The following is a 19,833-nucleotide window of genomic DNA, read 5'->3' as shown; positions in this document are numbered from 1 at the left end:
CTGTCAAGAGCTTAATCTTAGGGCAGCCCTCCAAGGGGGGCTGCACAAATCTTGACACTGTTTTCAGGCGACGGAAGAAAAAAAAAGGTCATAAAGGAGGAAAACTGGTTCAGAAGCTGGCCATGCCGCACTGACCTGTGGTAGGACTCCACACAAGGTGGTCTGTTGTTTTCAAGGCTGAGAACAACGTATCATGTCTGCCGGTCTGGTTGGCTTTCTCACTTTGACAATGGGAGTGAGAGTGGCTGGGAAATCTAACACTCGGCCCTTTGTTTGCGGGGAAAAATTAGAGCGACAGCCTACAGACTGCGCGGCTCCTGTGTTATCACGGCGAAGCCTTCCCTTCTCTTTCCCTCTCGTCTCTCTTTGCTGAGACATGAACTCCTTTATGGCGCGCAGTATGTGGAACTTGCACATGGCCAGTGGGAAAAGTAATACCTGCCCGGGGGCACACAAAGTGCATTCAGGACAAGAGAAAGAGCTCAGATAAGACACAGGCTGGCATCAGAAAACCAAAGCCTACAAGACTCGCTGCATTTGCTCACTGACCCCAGATCTCATCAATGCATCTGTCTGCCATGTGATTAGCACCAGGACAAAAGAGTATTTGAGTCATCGTGTTCATTCCAATTAGTACTATACCACTTAGAGTGCCATATTTATACAAGGGGACATAAACCCCCTCCCCCCTGTTGTGTACGCCAAAGTGCATCATACAAAGTATAATTAGCTGTAAAAACAGTCAGATCAGAATCATGGTGGGTTTTTAATAAGAACATTTAGGAGTATTAAGGATTGAGGAGAGTTTTTTTTTGTTTAACCAATTTAAAGATTTTTTACTCTTCTTGGTTCACAGTAATTCTTCTTTGGCCTTGGTCAAAGAACCACATGGGTTTGTGGGGTTTACCAGGTAAGCAAGTAAAGACAACCAATAAATTGGAGACATAGTGTTATGAGAAGAGGTTTTTGGAAATGAAGGATGCACCTCATTGAAAATGTGTGGTTGAACCAAACCAAACCAAAAACGAACAACATTTGATCAAAGGCTGAAAACCTAATAGCAAACAGATTTTTTTTTCTCTTGCAGATTTTCAATACATTTGCAACTTTTTTCACCATTGAATGAATTACATAGCCGAAATGTTTAACTTTTCAAAGAAATCTATCTTATTCTATGTATATATTTACCTCAGTTGTACCATTCTAATCATAAATTTACTTCAGCTGTGCTATTCTGTTAGTTGTATTTACATTAGAAGTTCTATTATTATCATGCATATTCCACAGCAGTGCTACTCAAGTGTAGCTATCTAACTTGAAATTTAGACAAAGAAACGCAGTTAGTCTTTTGGTAAACATGCAAATGCTAAAGTTAAGTTAACTAATGTTACTATCCTTGTCCTGTGTCCTTTATAGTAGGGCTGCCACTGCCACTGAAATGTTCCTAATGTTAGAGCAAACACTGCGATGTTGCTCATTATAATATAATTTAAACGTTAAAATATTTTGGGTTGCTAAATATTAAGTGCATCTGTGAAATTACAGGCATTGTCATTATGTAATGTTATTGATTTACTTGATTTACATTTCATTCCATTTCATCATTTAAAAGTGTATACAATGGCACAAATTCTGGGTTAAAAATATGGCCTAAATACTCATTACTCAACATACTCATCTGCAGTTTGAGCATATGTGCCTATTCTGAAAGCGTTTACCTGTTTGAAACCTTCTTAATGACATCAATCTGTCACTGTAAGCTCTAGTGATCATTGAATTTCCCAAGTGGCTAAAGTTCACTATTACACCATGTACAAGGTGGACCTGCACTGGCAAAATTGCAGTTGGGAGCAAAGCCAATTTGCAAAGCCAGTGTATACTGTAAAAACTGCAAAATCATCCTTGAATGTGTTATTTTTTATTCACACGCCGCTGTTTAATGCAAGATAAAAGTCTAGTCATGTCTTTAGAAGGAAGCGTTTCTGTGAGAAAGTAAATATCTTAAAGCAATGGGCTTCAGATGTCTTGCCCCACTGTCTTCTAAACACAGATGTTATAGAGGAAGCCAAATATGTACAAAACCCCCCCACTTGGTAGTGATCATTTTTGTTTGGTGATTAAATGGAATGAGAGCCAGATGGGAAGCACAGTCCTTTGTGTCCTCCTCCAAGAAATGTAATTTATCTTTAATCGTTTTATCAAATATTGTAGTTCTCTGCATTTACAAGCTTTTAATGATGCAGCATTCAGCTAATTATCGGGACAGAAAGAGCTGCGACTACCAAACACTGGTTGCTCCTTCAAAACGCAAAAAAAAAAACCACTGAAGTGAGACAGCTATAATGGATGATTTGATTATATTTAAGACATAAAGGTAAAGCTGGTCTTTAGGGGTGCATGGCTGACCCTGGGTATCATGCCAGAGCATGATGTTTGTCTCCCCACTCACCCACTGTCCTGTGTTTGCATTGCACTCAATCAGTGGCTGAATTAAGACTGGGAGTTTTTGTAACACTCAACATGGGGTGTGTTTACAGATAAAGTCCTGCCCTTCAACAAAAAGAATCAGTCAGTTTGGTCACGACATAGTTGCAGGGGAAAATGCTTGGGGGGAAGATTCACTATTATGTGGAAATCTGCACAAGTGCAGTAGCCAGCAAGTGAAAAATATGTTTTTATAGGTTTTATTAATGATTTGAAATATTTTGGAATTGAGTATACTGCGCTGCAGTAACCCTAGTGATTGTCCCGTATGTCTAAAGTTCATTAATGCACCGTGTGCAAAGTGGACTTGGGCTGATAAAACTGGCACTAGTGCAAATGCAGTGTGCAGAGGCAGTGGATTCAGTGAATTGGCAGGAAATAAGGAAGACATTCTGCAAACAGACAGAGGGCATCGACCTTCTAGGTAAACAAATGGTGCTGGTGTCGGAAACACTTGGATAAATTAAGCTTATGCTAAAGAAAAGAATGGTTCAACACTTACAGTTTTAAATGCCATCAAATTCCCCTTTTTGTCAGGAAGTACTATCTAATTAAGAGGATTTTGGTTATATGCTCATCGTGGGATGTCACGAGCATTGTAGGAGCCAAACGCTGACTGGTTTGACCCTATTATCAAACTGCTTTAGACAGTTGTTTGCAGAGTGTCACCAATTCAGTTGTTGGAATATCATCGGCAGGTAAAGAGGGAAAGCATTGGGTGCTTTTTGCACTTTAGAATGGGGTGCCTAAGCTGGACAAGGTAATCATTTGGGATGTAACAATGGAACATATAATGTGTTTTGGGGTTTTCACAGGTCCTGAATCAATAAGCCCGTACCCAGGTCAAGTTCTAGGCTTGTTTGGTGCAGGGGGTCATTACTACTGGTTTGCTGTTTAAAATGTTGATCGATTGGGCAGTTCCATGTGTTACTGTATGTAGGTTGTCAAAAGCTTTGGGCATTGCTGGATGTATTATTTTCTTTGGATTCAAACACTCAAGCAGTGAGGAACAGTACTTTTGGGATACGTGGCATTACATTGTGCAGGAGCACCGCCAACCAAAGAATCCGTACTGGTATGAGAAGATTCATTCGGATCAGAGGCATGAATTTATAGTAATGCGGTCAGTACACACACTCACTCCACAAAGCTGAGCTCATTACAGTAACTTCGTTCCAGTTCTCCAGTTTACAGTGTGGGTTTAATAGGTAATAGGTAAGATTATACTTATGGAAAGGGAAGTAATGCAATGCATTAAAACTGTCACATTACAAAATGAACCAATTATTCCACCCCACACTATACTCAGGTTGCAGATAGCTTCCATACTTGGAGTGAATCGCACCAGGGTTAGCTTGAGGCAAACCCCAGACCACTGATTTCAGGAGAACCGACGATTGATACTCTGGACTGCTCCCAGGCTTTAAAACATCTTTTATCCTTTTTTTAATACAAATTTATTCAACCCTCTGCCCCAAAATGGGTAATGTGAAAATGCCCTTGAACTATTGTATAGTGGCTACCATGTCTGCTTGTGGCTCATAGGTCTGTCTCGTTAATGACTTTATCCATTTATCATACAATATGTGAAAATTACCTAATATTTGCCATTTATAGTGTTGCCCATTGTGTTTACATGTGTTTTTTCATAAAATAATGAACATCAGCATTATTTTCATCATTCTGACCACAATAAACAGCATTTTAAAACACTGGACTTTTGGCAGGCAGTATGATCTAAATATTATTAAAAGCATAATTGGTGTAAATGCTATATTATGATATTATGTCATCATTTCCATTACTTAACTGGTTTTAAAATGACAATAATATATTTTTTTTATCTCAAATATGGCAATAGTGTTAGATTGGGATATTAATTACAAACTTTTAAACTTTTATTACATTCGAAGTACTTCTAAAATGTAAATACACACAAAAGCAATGCACACTATCTAAAATGCATTAATCCATCCACCTATCAAATAAAAAGTTTGTCCACCTTCAATATTAGCAAGTTGCAAAATGCACATTAGGGCGTCAAGAACAAGCATGTCGAGGTGGAGCGTACAGCAAGCCAAATGGAAAGCATTTTTCTACTTAAAAAGATGCTACAATAGCCAATGGGAGATTCATTATTCAGAAGATTAGAACCCGTTAATATATAATAAAGGAAAAATACCTAATTTGGGCATTTGGAAGTTAAAGATGTGGCAAGATTTCAACCACCTGGGGGTGCAATAGTTAGATTTGAAACAGGAGTATTTTGTGGACAAATAACTTGTTTTTACCACAATACTACAAGGTATATTAATTTCTTTGTAGATTAAAACTGCATTTAAGTGGCAATATAGCATCCTTAAGTTACTTTAGGATTAATAAAGCATCTGTCTATCTTGCATGGTCTTTACATAGCGGGTGGTTCTTTGATACCGCAGACAGACCTACTTTCTCAGGAGCGGAGAGCTAGCTCTGGTGTTTCTCTTGATTGGGCTGCGGTGGTTCTCTTTTTCAAACTAGCCAACTCAAGCATTCTTTTGGTGGTGGAACAATGGCGGTTATAGGATGGTCAGAACAGAGCATTGGCTTTTGAAGCACTGAACGGCAGCATTAGAAGTATCTCAGGGGAACTCTTTAATGATCCCACCCTTGGCACCAACATTTAAGTCAGTATTGTTCAAACCAGTAATGGCAACAGTTATGCCATTTTGTGAAGGTCATTAGGGACACCCTATCCTCGTAAATGCAGTGTTTGACTAAGAACATTCAAAGCTACATAAAAGCAGGGATACAATGGAGCAAATTTTGGTTAGAAACAGTAAACAGCCTGACAATTCTGTACAAACCCAAACTGATCTAGCAACAAGGGTTTGAAGAAATTTCTATTTTGCTAATTTTAGTAACAGACAATATGTAGGAATGCCTGTATTATAAGCTTTGTCAGAATGTTTATACCTGTATACTGCAAATAAATTTAGCATACAAACAATAGCTAACATTAGCTGGCATTAGCTTTAAGCTGCAGGGCTGGGTCACCTCCTGCGTAGTCTAAACTTTTTAATAATTGTACTTTATTTCAATACATTTCCAAAAAAAAAGGGGGCTCAAGATTTGTTTTGCAGTTTACCTCAGCTGGTTTGATGGTTACTGTGTTTTTATGGTAAATCTCTCCAAAATATATTTAATTTTTTATGTCCCAGGTTAGCATCATTAACAAAGACATTGATATTGGTCCTGTCTGGACCTTTTGGGGCACCATATTTGTGTGTGCTACCAGAATTTTAAGGTACATTTTAAGGTAATGTTTGGTTCTGACAAACAATTCAAGACAAAGATCATGGCCTCAGAGAGAACAGAGAAGACTCATTTTAATATTTGAACCCTTCATGCTTGAATTGGCCTGTTGGGATAGCAGCCAGGTTTGAGGACAAGCTCTTATGTGAGCCTCAATTCATCGCAGCCCAATGCTGTCCTCATGTTATTCTAGGCCCAGGGGGAAGTGACGTGGGTAAGATAGGCAGCCATTGTCTCCTGCCGCGTTGACCTCAGGATCCCTGTGCGACTGTCTAAATATTATTTCTCGCAAAAATGACGAGAGCTGTCTGATTAAGTCTTTTTCTCAGAAGCCCAGTCTCCTTCCTACACAACAGGCTTTGGGTGTCACTTTAAAACAACAACATCCAAAAAAAAACTGTTAAAAAGAAAAAAAAACTGTGATCAGCCTCCTTTTTTGAACGCTGTACAGTTTTAAGTACAATCTAATTTCAGAAGACATCTGAGGACGTGTTGGAATGCTTGTGATTGGCTGTGAGCATTTTGCAAAAATCTGGCAGGACACAATGGCTGTGGTAAATCACATTAGAGCAAAGTGTACACAAACAGTAATGACACTAAGCAGAATGAGAAGTGGCGCATGCATCACGAGTTGCAGCCTTGTAAATTATGATTTGATAACAGTATGTTTTTCACTGGTGGAAAACAGGGCTTTAACGATGTGGATTTGTGTTGGATGGCTGTGTGTGCTTATTCATTTTATATGGCTTTGGCACGCACACTGGTTTAACTGGTTTCAAGTGAAGCGTCCTGATTTTGGGCTTCCTGTGTTTTGTGGTCTTTTGAAAGTCTGCTATTTATAGATGGGAATTATTCAGTTAAGCAGGATCACATCCCAGACGTTTTAAAATAACTGTTGTCTACTTGTCTGTATGTCTGCTTCCGATTCATTCAACTGTAGAAGGTTATAAACATACACTCCAACAAACTTTTAGTTGATTTTAATGGATGTGGAATTTGCAGATTTATATTTAATGTACAGTGACAAATTAGTGATCAATGCCAACTTAAAACTTCAGGTTATTACAACTAAAAGAAAAGTTGTTTTTTTTTACAATTCTACTTAGTATATTAAGTTTCAATTAAATGAAAAATGTTAATTTCAGTTTAATTTCAATTAAATTCAATTCAAACATATTTACTTGAAATTTAAATTTATTTGATTATTTGAGGAAATCGGTTGCCTTAATAATTTAGGTAATGTTTAATGAACATTTGAGTTGGACTAAAAACATTTAGTTAGTTACTATGCCTAAATTGTAAGTACATTTTATGATTTTTGATTTTATTGTTATATCAATTGCTTTGCATAATAATTCTACTTTGAATGTTGTGGTCAGGTGCAAAAAAATAGATTTATATTTAGTTTTCTCTTTGACTTGCTATAGAAATGCTATAGACAGAACAGTATAGGATACAGCCAATACAGAGTTAGCAGCTCAGAAAATGATGCTTGTTCTTATAGCATACAACATTGGTCAAGCAAATAATCATTATATATGATCTAGTTTGCCCAAGGGGGGAATCACTACACAATGATGGTGGGTCTAAGAAACGGAAGGACACCCCATGTATGCAAATAGATTGTGCCACAAGAAAATAGAAAAGTTGAAAATAAAAGAATAGCAACAGACTAAATTCAATTATTTTAATTATGATTAATCTCAAAGATCTCCATTTTAATGTATTTGTGCCCACAAATATTTACTTATTTTTAAATGTATTTTTTATTTATTTAAATATCCACTTTTACATAAAAGAGTTCAAACTAACTGTGAGTTTACAGTGTAGAGACCAAACAATGGTCAGTGTTATAATAGATGTGGGGTCTCAGGATAAGGCATTCCTGATATAACCACATTAATTCGATTTATTTTAGGATTACTACAGTGTTTCTAAGTTCCATTGTAAAGTTTATTCTAAGCATTCATCGTTCAGTGTACATATGTTTTAAGTGTATGTTATCCATGATGTTTTTCCTCTATTTACAGGTAGAGGGGTATTTGCCAGGTTATCCACTACTGTCTGTTGTATTCCCAGTGGCAGTGAACGGGGCGAGAGTAAAGTGGTTAATGGTGAATTTCACTTGGTGCGGCGGTGGCAGCTGGCCTCAGATGCATCCTTCCTCTGATGATACTGGAGATGCTGACTCACTCCCACAGCAATTGTGGGTGATTAAAGTGTAATGCCATGTGTGCCACCTCCACATACTATACACACACACACAAGTGTGCACATGCAGAAACACAAACACACACATATATGGCTAACAATGAAGCACGCACTCACTCACTCTCTAATCTCACGCATACAAACAAGAATGCACATTCTCTAAAAACATCAATAGAGAATACAAAACCTGCATCACAAATGCTGGGTTAGTTATTTTGTACTGTACATGCGTCATTGTTGTCTCAGGTTTGTTGATTCAGTCAGAGTACACGTCACTAAATTAGGAGTGAAACGCTCACTCTCAGCTAATGTGTGCCACACACTTCTCTCTGTGGTGAATTACACCCGGCCATTAGGATGAAGCACGTGCTGTGTGGGTGCTTATTAATGATGTACAATGACGGCTGAGGGGTGGCTGTGAAATGTTGCTGCCAGGACGCTTGCAGTTTACACTTGCTCTTTTAAGAACCTCGCATGAGTAAGAGGAATAAAGGAATGTATAGAGAGCTGCATTACAGTTTATCAGTGACCTTTTGACTTACTAAAGCGCAACTCTTGAGACTTTAGTATATAATATACATGACGACAACCTTTAAATGTTCTATGCATCTTTAAACAAGCAGCTCAAGTTTTAAAAGCTCATAAAACAGCATTTTTCAGAATTTAATGCGATATTACCATCATCGGAGCCAAAAGACTGGACATGTTGTTCTGATTTTTAAATGGGCGTCTCAGTGTTTATTGGACTGAAGTGCGGGCCAGAGTAGAAAGGTGCAATTAGTACTGAGCTTCGTTTAACTGATTTAATGAGTCTGTCAAATGCTTATTACATTTAAGAGCTTGGAGTAAACAGCATGCTTGAAGTACTTTACACAACGGCTGCTAACAGGCAAAGAGTTCCACATGTTGTAGTCTGGGAACCGAGGCTCAATTGTGATTTCCTGATTTCGCTGAAATTGGTCATTTATTTTTGCTCTTCAATTAAAAAAAATGCTTTAAAAATGCCCTGAAACATTTTATTTAAACCTTCTTTGGAAAGAAGACATTTTTAAAAGTGTGGGTTTGTGCACTCTGGGCCTATTTTTGATTATGACAGATAGTTATTTAGTCAAACACTTACAGTATAATGTAAATTGCTCTATAATTGAATAGGTTATAATAGCATATGTATATGTAATAAGATGTAGACAGTAATTACAAAGCAGCTTCTTCAGAATATTTATGTCTATATCTTTGACCATCATCCACTGCCGGATGTTTGTAAACATTCAAATAATTGACACATTAAGTATCTTAATAGTAGTACAAAAGGAACCTTAAGAGACTAGATATTAAGAGCAAGAAATCAAAAGTTTTTTTCTAACTTTATTATTAAAAAGATCCTTAAAATGTTACTTTTACCTGTGTAAAAAGGTTTAAATGTAATCCAGATGCTTGTGGATATAAAAATGTTTCATTGGGTTTATCACAAAAGAGTGGTCTTAAACCTCAAACAGAAAGTGCAAACGGGATAGCTAGTGTTCCTAATATGAGCAAAAGGCAAAAGCAAACCCAAGAGAGCCAAGAATACCAGGCTAACAAAACAAAAATGACACCCAAAAAGTTATCCAAAAGAGCAAATAAAGTCAGTTACAAGGTTACAAGGCAAAAACCGATAACCTCTTAGTATGAAACGCACAGAGTTAACAATAATTTGCAATGAATGTACAAATAGGTTTATATATTTCTGATTAAATTGTAATAAAAATAAATATTTTTGCCTTGTAAATTCCTTTTCCTGTCAATTTTAAGCAGAAATGATGCTAATATGCAACTTAAAATACCATATATTATATTATATATATATTTTCTGTAATATTTGGTAAAACAAATTCAGTGACTTTTATGGCATTTTAGTATTTCGCCCCTTTCAAAAGATGATGTATGTTTTTAAAAAGTCAAATCTTAAATCCATAGGGCCCTTTTTTTAGCAGTCTTCCGGTATTGTGCATTGCACAGCTCGATTTAGGGCATATCGTGTGTCTTTGGTATATTTAGGGCACAAAAGGCATACTAATTCTCTTAATTAATCATGGGTGTGTTTTGAGTGTAATGTGAAATAAACCAATAAGTGTGCCAGTTGTCTTTCACTGCAATGTTATTTTAATTTTTATTCTGTTCGTTGTTGAGGTAAAAGTCGGGTTTGCACAGTGCAGCACGTCCTGTGTGTGTGTTTAACGCTGCTGTGCACACAGCACTTCTGCATGGCTAAGATAGGATTGGGTGGCAGACTATTGACTGTTGTTATGGTTTTAATCAGTCAGTGGTGCACCTGTGTTTTCTGTTGCCAAGATAGCAATACACCAGATATTTACCTGATCACATCTCACTTCCAAACCACCATGCCCATTAGTGTAGATATATTCCTAAACTCCGATGCTATATTAACGGCATGGGCACAAAGCATGAAAATAGACTGTTGACAGGGTGTAAGATAGCAACAAACGTTGCAACGCACCTTGTGGAGGGTGTACGATAGGGCCCATAGTTTTGTCCAATAAATATAAGAGAAATGCAAGGGAACAAGGTAAATGTGGCATAAATTACAAAATAAATGAGTTGCTCTTCACCATATAATTGTAAGTTTTAGATGGATGAAATCATAATTATCAAACAGATATTTCCTTCTTAGTTCCTGTCCAATATTTACCGATTCCACAGCTATTTTTTTTTTACCTAACATTTGGTGTTTCTGTTTGATTTTGTCTTTCAGTGTTATGTGACCAATTGACATTGGCCCTAATTTCGGGGCTTATGGCAAAGGTTAGAGCAGTATTGAACTACATAAAGTGATACACTGTCTGTACTGCACGTGTCTGTGTTTGTTTGCAGAGGCAGAGGTAGTACACTTTTTTGATTTGCACAGAGGCCTCGCTGGTGAAGGTCCGCCATTGGCGGAGGCCGTCGTAGTGATGATAACACATCCGTCACGAGGCAGCAACATGCTTCTCTTCGTTCTCCCTGTCCCAACGGTCCTGCCCTAACCCCCACATACCCACCCTCCACTGCAACCCACTTAGAGCCAGGCCTCTCTTCCTCGCTCTCTCTCTGACTCTCTCTCTCACTCTCAGTTCTGCCCACTGCGCTCCTCAGAGAGAGGAAAAATAATAACATCATTATAGATCTGCCCTCGGAAGATTGCCCTCAGCACCCCTACACCTATTACCCCTCCCACACTCCCAGCTGGGTGTATTATGTGCTGATGATTCTTGCTCATACACGTGTGGCTGCGGGGTTGCCAGCACAGATCGCTGCATCTACTGTAAGTAAACACCTTCAGTGATCCGAGTGCAGCGCTCCTCTTTAAGAGGAAGGTGTTACTGGCACAGCACACAAGTGTGATTATGCGAATGGGTTGGCTTTAACAGAAAGAATACAGAGCGTTCAGACAATAAAATAAAAGGACAATCTTCTATAGTGCTTCTTTTGTTTCAGAATCAGCAGTAAGCAGTCTAATGCTGAGTTTTGGAGGCTTTACCCTCCCCAAAGTCCCTTGCTGCATTCAACACATCGGAATTTTTTACACGAAATACAAACTTCCAATTGGGAAAACCTGTGGGGTATTATGGCCTACATCTTGTATCTTCTACCCGACTCTCCTAGTGGCCTAGGCAGTATACACTTGGGCATTCAGTAGCGTGAATTACATTCATATATCAATCTGTCATCATGACCAGTCCCTTATTAAGAAGTGGCCTGATGGGAACATATGGGATTCCCCCGAAAAAATATTCCTGGAAAGAAAGACTGCTTCAATTCTCTGAGAATTCATCTTTACTTTGTTGGATTAAACAATGATTTTCAGGTCTTGGTTAGAGTGATTTCTTGAAAACACTTCATATCATATGTGCATAATTTGTGCACATGTAATGTATGCATTTTCTTGAGATGCACAAATACCACTTTTTTGATTTGATTCGGCCCATAAGTTCTGATAGTTAAAGCATTACATTTATTGTAGGTTTTATGTTGTTAAATCCAGTGTCCTGTATCACATACAGTATGCTAAAAATAACAGCATTTACTGGTTTAGTAATGTTTGAAAAGTTTCATAGTTATGAAAAAAATACAAATTGCCACTGTGCAGTAGCACGTGAAAATAGACCATAATAATCTCACACAATGTACATGCTGCTGGCTTCAATCAAGGGCCATTTAAAGGTGATCATACACAACTTTATTGCCATTACAGTTTCTGTATATACATGAAAGTATCAATATTGGTACAACACTAGTAATTCTAATGCTGTTCTTTTAGTATTGAACCACATGTTCAAAAGTTTCTGTATTGGAATTAATAGCTGAATACTAGATTTAAGCTATTGATCAATGGAATGCCACATTTACACTGTATCTCACTACATCGTCTCTCACTTTTGTTATTTGCCTCAGTCTCAAGCTTTCCAAGATGTATCGGTAGGAATATTGTATTGATCAGAAACTATAATCAGTGATTTGCAAAAGCTGGCAAGGCCTTAGGCTCACACAGTAGCCCCAATAGGTGTTACCTGGAAGTTATATTTTTTATCATGGGTGGTACTTGGTTTAAAAAGTTTATGAACCTTTGCCCTTGTCTCTTTCAAACAGGTTCACTAAGAACCATATTGTATCTCTGCACTTGTGGATGAATCTGTTTCCCAAGAGAAGCACACACCGGTTCATTGACGATTGACTAGCCTTGCGTGTTCAGCCATACTAGTGTACTGTGCTGAATTGTAAAAACTAAAATGGATTATGCTATGCTGGCAGCGATGGTCTGCTCTTTGCCATTGGCATCACAAATATTCAGCATGTGCATGAGTAGGTTCATTTGTTAAACCCTTATCTGAAGGCCCTGTAGATTTGCCAATGATCAGAGGAGTGTTGGGTAGTTTATAACTGGGCCTAGGCTGGGCTGAAAGTATCTTTGAGCCTGACTTGTTGACTTGTTGTGTAATGTGGAAACTTGGCTTGACAGGATTCGAAAGTTATAAACACATTAGTAATTCACCGCATTCAAATTTTTCTAACAACATGTCCTCAGACAGGCATGGATATCAGGGATATCAGCCCTGATATGTGCCAGGAAAACATCTTGCAAACTATCACACTGCTACCACTGGCCTGTACTGTTGATGCCAAGCAGGTTGGGTTCTTGCTGCTCATGTCAGATTCGGGTTTGTCTGTTAGTATGATGCTAAAGGAACCTGGATTTTTCCGACCACCAGGCAGTCTGTTTGTCCTCTTCTGAAAAGAATAGTTTTCATCCAGTTCTTCCCTCTGGAAATATTGGCACACAACATGATCTTTTGCAGTTTTGGTTCATTTAAGTCATGTTTAAGTTAGGGGTGCACAATACAGTAAAAGCTGTTGAATATCCTGATATGGATGTGGATTGATCCTAACCCATTTTTTCAGGATAAAATGTAGAAGTATGAGTTTACGTAGAGTTCCCTGTCGACCTTTAACTTGTGTCATCTGAGCACAGTCTGCAGTGTGTAGAGTTCCCTGTATTGATACAGGTGGATACAACAATTTAAATTTTACTCAAGGTGTTATCACAGTTCTTTCAATGTGTTTATTGCGTGTCTTTGACCCATCGACTTTAGGGAATGCGTTCTGTGAATGTGAGGGTATAGTGTCCTGGATCCATTGCTCAATGGCCCAAAAGTGGCAGCTTGTCGAATCTGGGCATCAAATCCACAACCGCTGTTACCCCCTGAGCCTTGAGCCACCACTGCCCCAACCCTGGATCAGTTGAGCTTTTAGGGCCTAGACCAGGGTATTGAACTTACAATATTGTTATCAATAACCCAGCACTCTTACTGCTGAACTTTTACACTCTTTTGTAAAACTAAGAAATAATGCTGTCAATACCTTACTAATAACTTTTTTAAAACATTTAAACACTGACAGCATGGTTTAACGTCAGAAAGATCATGATGTCCTTCAGATTGACACTCACTATTACTGCTTATTCCTATTTGTGTGAGTGTGAATAGGTTAAGAATGTTTTGTGTAGAGCTTTTGTATCTGTGTTTATGAAGTGTGCTGTACTTTAATTGTCATATTTACTAGTATACTACAATAATAATTTTTCTTTTCACATACACCAGCTTGGGAAGCCAGGTTCAAGAGCATAGGGTCAGCTATGCTTCGGTGCGACTAGAGCAGTGAGCTTAAGGGCCTTGCAGTAAGGATGGCAGTAGCAGCAGCTGAGTGGACTGGGTATCAAACCCACAACCCACAACCCTGTGCTCAGTAATCCTGGGCTCCTCTAAGCAACCACTAGCCACCAGGTGTGTTCACCATTGTGTGAAATCCCAGTTCTTTGAGTCCTATTGAGCCTCAAGAACCACCTCCTAAAACTGAACCCCTGAGAGGAAGAAGCAGTTTTTAATTTGGTTTGGAAACCAATCGTATGGCTTGATGTGCAGCCATTTCTACTGATGTAGTGCAGTTATACTAGTGACTGACACATAATACATACAAAAAGTCTTTAAAAAAGGCAGGGAATTGTGTCAGATGGTTTGCGGCAGGCGCTTATATATGATACTTGGGAAAATTAAACGATGCCAAAGGCTTTAACTTAGTGGCTTGCTTGGACCATTCCCTCTATTATACTCTGTGGCTGATTATTGCTCTCATTCACAAACAGTTATAGCAGAAAAAGAGAACCATGACTAGGTCATGTAAGTTTGAGACTTTGTTGTTAGGCCAATGCCACAAAACGAGTGTTTCCTGGTTTCTATGGTAAAAGAAAGGTTGCCCTGAAAACTATGCAGAGAAAAGCTGCAAAAGCGATTATGTGGTTGAGGTGATGAACATTCAGACCCATTTACCATGAGTGCTTCCAGACACATGTTTTTCTTAGTTAAGACAGGCTGCTCCAAATAATGTTTTCATGTAATATTGGGGAAACTCTGGGGTTATTCTGGGTAAAAATGGCATTTATATGTTTCTTTTCATTGTAGTTGTGCTGCGGTTTCTGGCCTTGTCTTAGCTTCGGTTTGTCATTCAGTAAATTGCCTGCAATTTCTTTGCTTGGTAAAGCTTATTTATGTTAAAGTTTATGTTAAAGTAACATATGTGAGAGTTTAAGAAGGCTTAGCATGAGCTAACAATGTACAGCATTGTTAACCTTCTGTGGGCCCTAAACTTTCTGCCGCTTTAAATGAGCTATTTCGTGACTCTTCAGTTCATGCCTTTGCGATAGAGCTTAGATTCTCTGCCTGAACAAGGCCTAAGGTCGGGCTGGGTTCGGGCAGAGAAAATAGTCTGTGTGTAGGCGTCCGTTTTTTTTGTTATATTTAATTTATTTAAAGTTTTGGCGTGATAATCACAATATTGCTAAGTAGAAAATCTACTTTTTTTAAATAAAAAAACAATTTAGAATGTTAAAATCACTTACTAAAAAATGTTGGGTGTAAATTGGGCTCGGCCTCATAATGATTGTTAATGGGTCAGGGCGGGGTGGGCTCAGGCAGAATGTGCTTGGCCTTAAGCCAGGTTGGGTCGGATTTTTCGGCCCGATCTAAGCTCTACTTTGCGATAATGCAGCACCATTAAAAAAAACTAATTTTCCGACATTTGGTTTGGCTGACTAGCGGATTTGTGTGTCAGCCAAAGCATTACCACCCACAGGGGACAGCGCAGTGGCTAGTAATTATTGTGAGTGGGTGTGTATGGCAAGAAGTTTATAAAGGAGAACCCTTGTGCATAACCCATAGATCAGAGCACCATTTTTTGCTTTCTTGAGACATGGCAAAAGTCATGGGACCCAATACATTTGGCATGTCAGTGTGTATAACAATAGTGACACAATGCATAGTTACTGCTCAACTCTTTTTCATCAGTTCTTTTTGACAATTTCTCAGTTAGCAGATTGAAATTTGAAACAAGATTGAGATTTATACAGTATGACATCTCTATGTATGAGTATGACTATGCAAAGTTTCTTTCAGAAATCTGAAGGGCCCCCTAGGGCCCTCATTGCATATTCTTAAGACCGACCCTGTCTACACTACAACTCACTGTCTGGTATGACTATAAGCTGTTTATCCTTCTCAAAACTTTTCAAATTAAAAATTGTCATGCAAGTCGGGCCGTACTGGCGTAGGCCCTCCTTTGGGCTGTTAGCTCTCCTGGGATGATGTGTAAGTGGCCACATCAGAGGGGTCTGAAGCCCAGCTACAGGGGGTCCAAGTCCATATGGCAGTGTGAAAGCGTGCTACTCACTCCCCGGGCTCTGCAGTGACTCACTCAGTGGGATTCACAGTCCTGTCAGCAGCCTATTCTTCACATTCAGCTCTTGTTCTGAACACTTTTTAGTTTAGTGTGTTTTAACTCACCTTATTGAAACTCATCTGGTCTTGAGAGATGTATTGCTGCATATAAACATAGAACCCAAAGTAGAACAAGTTGGGACAGTATGAAAAATGCAGTATATTCCATATTTTGTCTGTGATCAAGTTTTACACACATTTTCTATAAGTGACAGGACAGGAGTAGAGACAGGCCAGTCCATAGTAGTCCGTAGTACCCATACCCACACCTTTGTAGTTTGTGCAGCATGTGGTTTTTTATTGTCTTGTTGAAAAATGTGCAGCTGTTTTGTGGATATAGCTTTCTTCTGAATAGTGAGGCGGAATTCCAAGGCAGGCAAATTCTGAGGTGGACACCAAGTCCAATTCTGAGGCGGATTTAGAGACTCTCTAATTCAACACCAAAAACACACCAAAATAAATTGCTTGGTACTACCAAGTACCGAAAGTCTAAAATAATGTGGTGCCTGGTAAAAAATATGTAGTAATAATGTAGTGAGTTAGAAACAACTGCGATGGCACATTTTGTTAGATTACAAAAAGTATCGTATTATTACATTTAAAACGATACCCAGCCCATCTTCTTTTCAATTGAATTCCCAAGGTGGAGACGGAAGTGGATTTTTTTAGGTGGAAGTTGGAATTTCGAAGAATGACTCTCATTCAACCAAATGCCTATTGTTGCTATTCTACTTAAACCAATGGACATTGAAAATAGCTTGGAATTAAATCTGCATCAAAAACCTATTCCGTTCTAATGTAGGAATATTTTTAGATGACCTTTTTGAATTTAACCACACCAGATCAAATCAGAAGTATAATATTAGCTTTCCAGCGTGTGCAAATATCTGTCTCATTTAATTAACTATAAAATAAAAGGTTAGAAACCAAAAATAGACGCACCGTTAACTCAGCAGTGTTAAATCTACTCCTACATGGTTCATTGAAATAACAAAGTGGGCTGGGGTGAACTCTGGAGGAGGTTATTCATCACTCAGCTCTTCCTGTGTACATAATGAGCTGTCTGCTATATACATTGCACAGTAAACATCTATAATAAGATTATATGGTGCATGACATCAGTCCTCTGCACCACCCGCAATCACACATGGACACATGAGCTCAGCGTCTGTAGCCAAAAACATTGATTCATTCTGTCTTTGATGTCATGAAGCTTTGAGGCAGGTCAGTAAGCTAACGAGCTATGTCTCGGCTTCAGATACAGCTTTAAAGTGTTTATTGTGTCCTATGCTATTGTATAGTTGCATGCCATAGATGTATAGGTAAGATTATGTTGCGAATTAGCAGGTGGTTTGGTGGCTAGGGTTTGTGGCTTCTCGGTTGAGGACGCAGCCGTGAGTCAACAGGGGTGTCTGGCAGGTTGTGGCTGTCTAAGTGTTTCGACTGCAATGGCCAGGTGTTAGAAATATGCGTGACTCTGATGTCCTGTTATGTGGACGCTAAGTGTGTATTGTGTTGTGGGCTTGAGTCAGCGACGTGGCCTCATTCAAGAAAGCCCTTCAGCAAAAACAATCTGAATTCTCATTAGAGAAGGTCATCCTTCCAGACAATGATCCAAACGCAGCTGGCCTTTTTGCCATTGGGAGGGACACATATAGTAAAGGGATGTGGATTTATACTTGATCACATAACCTGAGGGCTTACTACTCTCATTCTAGTGTTGAGGCCTTTAACAATGTGCTGTGGGCTCTGGACAATAAGACTAACTTCAGGTTTCTTCAGTGGTGGATTTACTTCAAGCGTTTTTGATGTATAGTGCTATTAGCCCTAAAAGACCTGTAAGTAGAATCAATTTAACACTAAACAGGTGGAAGCTATCCACTGAGGAAACCTGTGGCTAGCCTCCACCTGTTCAGTGATAAACTGACTCTACTTTCAGGGCTAATAGCGCTACTGTTATTATGTACACTTTTGAAGGTCAATACAGCAATTTTTTGGTCAGTTATGTGGCTTAATAGGGATTAGACAGTCCTGCTTAGTCTTGTTAGCTACAATTCATAAGCCCTTGTTGGCAGATCTGTTCATGACATTACAGTAGCCCAGACTCAGCATTAATGAATAACAGTAAAATAACCGTAACCCTTTTCTGAAATACAACGCCAGACACTGTTCAAATGCACCAAAGTATGGTATTAATCTGTGTTTGGATTAATTTGGGGAGCATTTTTACAACCAACATTGTCACAAAGCAGCTGTCCAGAAGTCATAAATGAGAAACTCATGCTGATGCAGGGTTAGCATTTTTTTTTTGTCAAGCTTGCTCTGCATCTTGCTGATTACTGGGACAGCCAGTCTATCAGCTTGTTGATCACCTTGCCAGTGTCAGATGTAACTATGCTTGGTTAACCCTTTAAACCCTAGGCTGTTTTGGGGTGTTTTTTTATTTGTTTTTGTCAGTTCCTCTTTCAGGTCTTATAACACAGTAATTATATCAGACAGCCACATGCCATAAGATCTTTTACTCCAGTAGCCATACAGCTGCTCAAAAATGTAATCATTTAAAATTTAAAAGGAAGCAGAATTGTTATATTTTTCTGGAACTGGCCATGTTTTTTACGTATTTTTGAATGTATAGACTTTAAATATATTCACACCTTAGATATATTTTCAAAAATAGTAACACTAGAGTGTATATGAAATGAAAGCATAAGAATTTTGATGATAGTTACATGGCTTATTACTTTGACAAAATACATGAACAGCATCAGGCAGACTTATTTTTCTTGATAATCCCACCTCTAGGATACATGTAGATTACTAAAAACCTGACACTCAGAGCAGCCTATGCTTTTCAGTATTTTAATCAGGACACACAAAGAAAACTATGTACAAAAATGTAAACTTTTTAGTCTAAATGGATAAAAATGTTTAGTGCGAAATAACTACTTAGTAAAAATATGCAAGTAAAAAAAAATATATATATATATAATGTAGTGCACAGCATACCTAGCTTTAGTTTGAGTGCAGGTAGTTTTCTGTGGACACTTTTGAGTCATTTATTGATATAATTTGGTTTGAAACATCATATAAATATGTTTGAAGCACTAAAGGTAAATAATATTGTTTGGGGAAGGAGATCTCACTTTTTCAGGTGTTTTCTTAATAGGTTTCTTGTAGATGCTTTACCGCACTGGGATGTCATCACTATTTTTTAGAAAGAGTAAGTTCCTCTCTTTTTAACCATACATGGATTATGTTTATGTGTAAAGGAATTCCTGAGTAATTATGCTGAGAACACAAGGTGCGATTTTGGACGGAAAACCTATTCTTAGGATTCTAAGGGTTAATGCTTGTGACCTTGTTAAAGGCCAATTACACTTTCCTTGTTCATATGAACTCCCAAACACCAGGAGAGTAAAGACTAGCACATTGCCACTGCGTTTCATGTGAATATTTTTCAAACTGCCACTGATGCAGCATCACTGGGTGACTAGTGCACACAGAGGAAAGTGATGGATTCTCAGCTTCAGTAGATTCACTA

At 38.4% G+C, this 19,833-nt stretch overlaps 1 protein-coding gene across 10 annotated transcripts in view; it reads left to right on the top strand.

Annotated features, from left to right (window-relative positions):
* fbxl7 (F-box and leucine-rich repeat protein 7) overlaps positions 1–19,833 on the top strand; it is a 151,188-nt gene that overhangs the window by 6,919 nt on the left and 124,436 nt on the right. The window contains exon 4 of one of the 10 annotated variants that reach the window (XR_002651162.2): positions 7,809–8,012. The exons of 8 other annotated variants lie outside the window; for them this stretch is intronic. The gene's annotated coding sequence lies outside the window, so the exon portion shown is untranslated. Of the gene's footprint in view, positions 1–7,808; positions 8,013–19,833 lie in introns of those variants that run through there. One more of the 10 variants, XR_007438856.1, reaches the window with a different exon arrangement.

The sequence above is a fragment of the Astyanax mexicanus genome, chromosome 4 (genome assembly GCF_023375975.1).
Source record: "Astyanax mexicanus isolate ESR-SI-001 chromosome 4, AstMex3_surface, whole genome shotgun sequence".
NCBI lineage: Eukaryota > Metazoa > Chordata > Actinopteri > Characiformes > Acestrorhamphidae > Astyanax > Astyanax mexicanus.
The sequence above is the reverse complement of the archived record's forward strand: the minus strand, read 5'-3'. Positions and strand labels throughout refer to the sequence as shown.